Below are 6,977 nucleotides of genomic sequence, written 5' to 3'. Positions count from 1 at the left end.
TATGTAATGTTAATCGACCAAAACCGTTATATTCCTCGTCTACAAATAAGAATAAAATAGTTAGTAAATATACAAAAACCAAAATAAAAAAAAAAAGAAAAGAATTGTATCCAAAAAGCCAACTATTAAAAAAAATGAAAAATCTAAAACATAATCTCTTACGCAATTTAGCAGAATAAAAAAAATTGTATCACACATACGCCACTAATAATAATAATAATAATAATGTGATTTGTTAAAAAAGTAATATAAAATTAATTTCAGTCAAATGATTGTTAATATACTTTTGTTAATATACTTGAAATTAACTAGAAACACTATTTGTAGCAAATTAATGGTAGCAAGCAAATCACATTTTTTCTTCCCACCCTATTGTCATGCCTAAGTACATTTTAACATAAATATATACTATTGTGATAACAATTAGCATTAACATTAAAATGAAGTTTTATTATTTGTCAAAAAAAAAATGAAGTTTTATTAAAAGAATGAAATGTAATTTTAATAAAATCTACATTTCAATAATTTTCTCTAATATATTTTGCATAAGAGGGGATGAGAGTGTATATTTTAACATAAGATGAGAGGATAAATGTAATTTAAATATCTCTAAAAAAAGAGTGTGTAATTTAACTATAAAACTTTTCCGCGTGAATGAAATTTTAAGCAAATTAATAAAATTACCATTACAAGAAAATATGGGATTAGCTACGACGGCGTTTGTAGCTAATTCGTAGCTAATCTCTAGTAAAACGGAGTTAGATACCGATTTGTTGTGAATTAGCTGTCATATAGGGCGTAGCATGGATTGGGCGGCAAATCACCTATCAAAAAATTTCCTAGCTAATTTGCAACTAATATAAAGAATATTCTAGCTAGTTCCCAATTAATACCTAGTTAAATAGTGTTCAAAATTTTGTGTTTCCTAACTAAATCGCTAGGATATTGTCACGACGATTTTACAATAAATCTCTAGCTAAATATCCTAGCAATTTCGCAACAATATCCAAGCTTTTCAAAAAAATTATAATTATAAAATGCTAATTATGAATCCATGCCCAAAATCCAAGCTAATTATAAATTATTTATCGTCTATTAAAAAAATCGAAATAAGCCTAATTAAATTAACATGTGTACAACTACAATACTAAATTTGATGCATAACAAAGTAACTAAACACATGCATATGCAGAACTTAAAAAACTCAATAAACTTATACAAGTAAAATATGTATCAAATTTGATGCATATAACAAAGTCACTTTAAATTCAATCTAAACTATACATTTTTAAACCATGCCACATTTCATATGCATTAAATTGAGGCTATAAGCATACTTTCTAACCATCATATTTGCTTAAAACAAATTTGGTGTCTACTTCAAATAACAAGTTAAATGGCTGCATGATAAACAAATTAAGTTCATTGGCTGCATTACAATTCACTAGACAAGTTAACAAGTAACAACAACAGAAAAGATATGCAGACGGAGAAAATTATCGATTTCAATATATCTCATGTCTTAATATACCACTATAATCCTAGAGGAAATATTCATTTTTTTTTTTGACAAAAGAGGAAATATTCAATTTAAAATGCTGAAAAGCTTCCATCCAACAATTACAGTGGTTTTGATTCCTTAAATCAAATACAAAAGGAGAAACCAATGTTTTTGACATAAACATAAGAATGTACCTGTGATTGAGTAAACTTTTACCAAAAATTGTTGAAAGGCCAGTAAGATCAGGTTCCATATATTCAAAAAGAAGGTACAAGCTACCAGAAAGCTTTGAAGTAATCATTCCTTCAAAGCAACAATTTTGTTAGTTTCAAGATCATGAGCTCTACAAACACTGCTGTAAGTTCCTTGACCAATCTGCAGTGTGATAAATAATAAATAGCAGTGGATTATAGAAGATGAAGAAAAAAAATGCATTGAAATGAGAACATTAGGCTTGCCTTGCCAATTTATGAAAAGAGTCAGCTCTGCGAGGTATCAAATCAGCGATGGCTTCAGGGGCAACAGAAGTGAGCCAAGAAGGCCAACCAACAACAATAAGCGATCCTCTTTCCTCCTAACTCAAACATCTACTTCTCTTCATACCTTTTTCTTTTTCATCGTCATCTTTTTCTACTTGTGATCCTCCCCTTTTCCTATTCCAGCATAGAGGTATGTCCTGCTACATAAATTTTAAACACAGATCAGATTCTGACAAAAATAAGAATAACATGAACCTGCCAATACGATAATATTGTGTCCCTGCAGTAATTTTCTCAATCTTTAAATCAATAACCCTACATCTACAAAAATGCAAACATACACACACAAACATATATATATATATATATATATATATATATATATATATATATATATATATATATATATATATATATATATATATATATATATATATATAAAAGAACCCATAAATCTGAATCTAAGATTTACATTGTATAAGCATAGCACTAACTTGATGAGTGTGCCTGATCACCATTGCCTTAGGACCAATTGCTTGTAGTGTTTCCTCAAGAATGGGACACACCTGAATATTGTATAATTCGAGTTATAAGAGATGTCAAACAAGTCATACTGAGACATAATTTCAATAAGTTAATAAATATCTCACAAATAAGTTAAATAATGTAATTAAGACGAAAAACTCATGTTAACTAAAAGAATTTGATAGAACTGTACAAAAGTAGTTATATCACGGGTCACAGTTTGGGGAACAAACCTCCTCCTGCAAGTGGGATTTAAACACTAAGTCTTTGCAAATGGAAGGATGACTAATATATTTTATGTCAAACTAAAAATCAACTACTTTTTCTTCCTATAAACATGTTATGCAAATAACTTACGGATTAGAGACGGCCTCAACGGATATAACTTTCCTCGTATCATGAGATCCTCTACTTGATGGCATTGAAGTTGTTTCTTGCCTGCATGACTGTTGTTGATTTTTTTCTCTTTCAAATGACCTGTATCCCTTCATCTTCACTATCATTATCGGCATAATATTCAACAGCCTCAGTCAATCGTCGACATTCTTTTTTGCTTTGGTCATTCTTGACACCTGAGAAATAACATGAATTTAAATTTAGATATAGATGAGTCAACAAATCAAGAAATGAAAGGATAAACTTGACTCACCCACTGTGCCAAAAGCATCAACCCTCCCATAGAAAGTGGCAGGAGTACTTTGACAACCACCATAACCCTCCCATAATATATAACCTCAGCTGAATAATCAGAATGAGTATGATTCTATCATAATTTAACTTCACTTAAGCATGATATCAAGCACATAGCACATTAACACAGAACACACAAAGGTTAAAATTAATGATCATGAACTGATGACAAAAAATATCTAAAATATGCAAACCAGGGGACTAAGGATGTCTGTACTTAACATATGAATATATGTACCTCAACTTGGAGTCTTGAGGTCTGAACAGTAGAAATAGAAGAGAAAGAATAGGTTACCATTGCAAATACAAAATTGTACTGAAGCTAAATGAGAAAAGAATGAATTTCAAGTGCTTACCTTCCAAATATTAATGAGACTTAAGGATGGTTCTCTAGTTTATCTTGCATTAAACATTATTACTGCAAAAGGAAAAATATGAGGATTAGTGTTGGTAAAAACTACTTGCATTAAACATTATTACTGCAAAAGGAAAAATATTGCGTAGTTTAGTTGCTTATTGATGAGTATTTTGCAAGTATACAAATAGCCGTCAAGTAGTATAAAAATCGTTCTTTCCACAGGGATTGTTGTAATTCAAAAACTAATTGAATTCATATTTAAACATATAAATTTCAATGTAAAACTGGGGGGGCATTTGTTGATTCAAATTTCGATCACAAGAATTGGAAATAACTTAAGATTAAAATCAATAGGAGAAAAGCGATTGATCCTTTTGGTTCATCTAATTACTACTTCTCTTGGTAATTTCATGTATAATAACGAATTTACTCAATTTAGTTTCTCGATTAGATTAAATCAAAAATAATTATGCCCAATGTCTTGGTAACATAATCCTCTCCCTTGATCATCAATCCCTAATGTCTTAGGTAATCTATGATCAATTGAGGTTTACAACCTTTAATCCTTTAATCTCAATTAACGATCCAAAATGTCTTAAGTGAAAGTTAATTGATCAATCGTTCCTAGATCGATCATTCATTCCTATCGTCATAGTAAAACAAATAATTGAAAACATTACACAATTGATCAAGTTATGCAAAGCATTAATGATTGAAGAAACTAACTTCGTAATTCATTAATCATAACATATGATAATCACATAGTTCAAGAGAAATAATAATAAGAATCCCCTAAGGATCAATCATGAGAATTTAGTTACACATAGTAATAAAAGACATTACAATCAAAGAAATGAAAGAAAGCATGATTACAGGATGATCTTGATGTGTTTCCACCTTCAAATTCTTGTCTCCAAGCTCCTTGATCTTCAAAAGTTCTCCAAATTGATGTTTCCAATGCTATTTTTCGATCCCCTATCTCAGATCTGCGTTTTCCTTTTATAACCGGAGTCAATAAATGAGAATTTCGCCTCAGGCACAAGCATTTTCGCCCCAGGCACAAAATTTTCGCCTGAGGCACCAACATTTTCGCCCCAGGCGAACAGGCAAACAGAGAGGTACTTTTTATGGTGAAATTTTCGCCTGAGGCACAAGATTTTTCGCCTCAGGCGAAATAGCAAACAGAGAGGTACTTTTCAACTGGAACTTTTCGCCTCAGGCTCAGGATTTTTCGCCTGGGGCGGAAAAAGCAGAATATTATGAAGGTGTGAAAACACAAGAAGGGGGGGGGGGGTTGAATTTTGTTTTAGCTAAGTTAAAACTTTTTCAAAGTTCTTAACCTAACTACGTTAGCAGCGGATAAGTAACACAAATAATAACAAGATAGAGAGAGAGAAAGCACACAAGCAAATTTATACTGGTTCCTCTCACAAAACGAGAGTAGTCCAGTCCCCTTGCACTTCCAAGGGAGTTCACTATAATCACACAAGATTACAAAATACTCAAGCACACAAGCAAGAGACTTCACCACAATGCTCAAGCACACAAGCAAGAGACTTCTCAAGTACAAATGTAATGAAAAATAGAATGAATACAACAACTCTTAATCAGAACCTAGAAGAACAAATACTAAATATTTGAACTAAAAGTGCAACAACACAGTTCAGAGGTTCAGAGCTTGTATGTGAAATTCAGAGTTTGTTCGTGCGTGTTAATAATCCTTGATTATCTTTACAACTGATTCCTTTAGTATATATATATAACTAGAAAAGAGTCGTTGCAAAGATGACCGTTGAAGTAGATAACCTTTTGTCTTCAAGCAGCCTGTCTTGATGCAGTTTGGTTGTATCTATAACTGAGTAAGAGTTTCAGGTACTTTGACTACTGCAGAGAAGACTTTCCTTATTCAGCTAACAAGTCTGATGACCCACGTTCTCAAGAGTGGACAAACAAAATGAGAGTAGCTGTTCTGATCAAGCTTGAAAGGTCCTTTTCTTCATTGGTAGAAGAGTTGACTTGCAAAAGAGAATCTTCACAGACTTCAAGAAGATCTTCAGAGGTTGATGAAGCTTTAGACACTTAAGAAGTTCTGACGACTTCATCATCTGAAGGTTGTAACTTCTGAAGTTCAACATCTTCTGAGCGCTTGTAAACTTCTGAAAACTTATCTTCTGAGCTTCACTCAGAGCTTATCTTAAGCTTATATCTGCACACTTAAATTAAATTTTTAGTCCTTCCAATTGTTTATTAATACTTTGTTATCATCAAAACCTTAATAGATTTAAGGGCAAACATTTTTAAATCAATTTTGTTCCAACAATCTCCCCCTTTTTGATGATGACAAACATAAGTATTAATTGACAATTGTTGTTAAATTAGCTTATCATGTTTCTCTTAGGTTTATGAGGTTTGCAAGCTCCCTCTAAGATTGATACTCCATAAAGCCTAAGCTTTAAGTTTTATCCATGATATTTTAATTTAGTATAAGATTAAGATAATTTGGAATAAAACAAATTTCATATCTTTCTTCAGAGTGAGAGGTTTGCAAGCTCTCCCCCTAAGTCTCATAAGGCTAAGTTAAAATTGCACTCTTAACTTATCCTTACTTATGAAATTTATTTCAGTTTCAACTTACTTAGTATCCACATTGAAATACGTAAAACAACTTAAAAGAAATAACTTTTAACTTAACAGATAAAAGCGTGAGCGTGGTTTCAGCTTTGAAACTTATCACTTATCAATTAATGCGTAACCTACTCCCCCTTTTGTCATTATCAAAAAGTAAAAAAATTTAGATAACCAAGACAGTCAAAGAAGGAAATTGGTTGTTACAAAGGTGAATTTATTTCAAAAAGCGAAAACCAAAGCGCCAAAAACGCTATAAAAGAGAGCTTGATTGACAAACATTCTTCACACCAAAAGAATATAAAACATTATATCAAGAGAAGGTTGGGAAGAATGAAAAGATTCAGCACGCGCATAGCAGAGTTTCGCAAGAGAAAAGAAGAACGCGAAAGAGAAGAAGAAAGAGAGAAGACACCACAAGAAGCTGAGATCATAGTCATCTCTTCAGACTCTGAGTCTGAGAAGGATGAAATTGATCAAGATTATGCAGAGTACCTGGCCGGCTATGTTCCTGAGGAGGAACAAGAAGATGAAGAAGAAGAAAATCACAACCCAGAACCCATTGAAATTTCCTCAGATGATGCTGAGGAGAAATCTGAGATTTCTTCTGAGTATCATTCTGAGTAGGATTAGGTTGTTTTGTTTCTTTTTCTTGTCACCAATGTACTCTTCATTTTCAGTGAATCAATAAAAGTTTTGTGTTGCATAGTTCTTGTGTTGTTCTTTTCTTTTCTAATCTAATAAAATAACTCAGATCGTATCAAGATAAACATAAACAGAAGATATAATATGTCAACCA

The sequence above is a fragment of the Trifolium pratense genome, linkage group LG2 (genome assembly GCF_020283565.1).
Source record: "Trifolium pratense cultivar HEN17-A07 linkage group LG2, ARS_RC_1.1, whole genome shotgun sequence".
In the NCBI taxonomy this organism is placed as follows: Eukaryota; Viridiplantae; Streptophyta; class Magnoliopsida; order Fabales; family Fabaceae; genus Trifolium; species Trifolium pratense.
The sequence above is the reverse complement of the archived record's forward strand: the minus strand, read 5'-3'. Positions refer to the sequence as shown.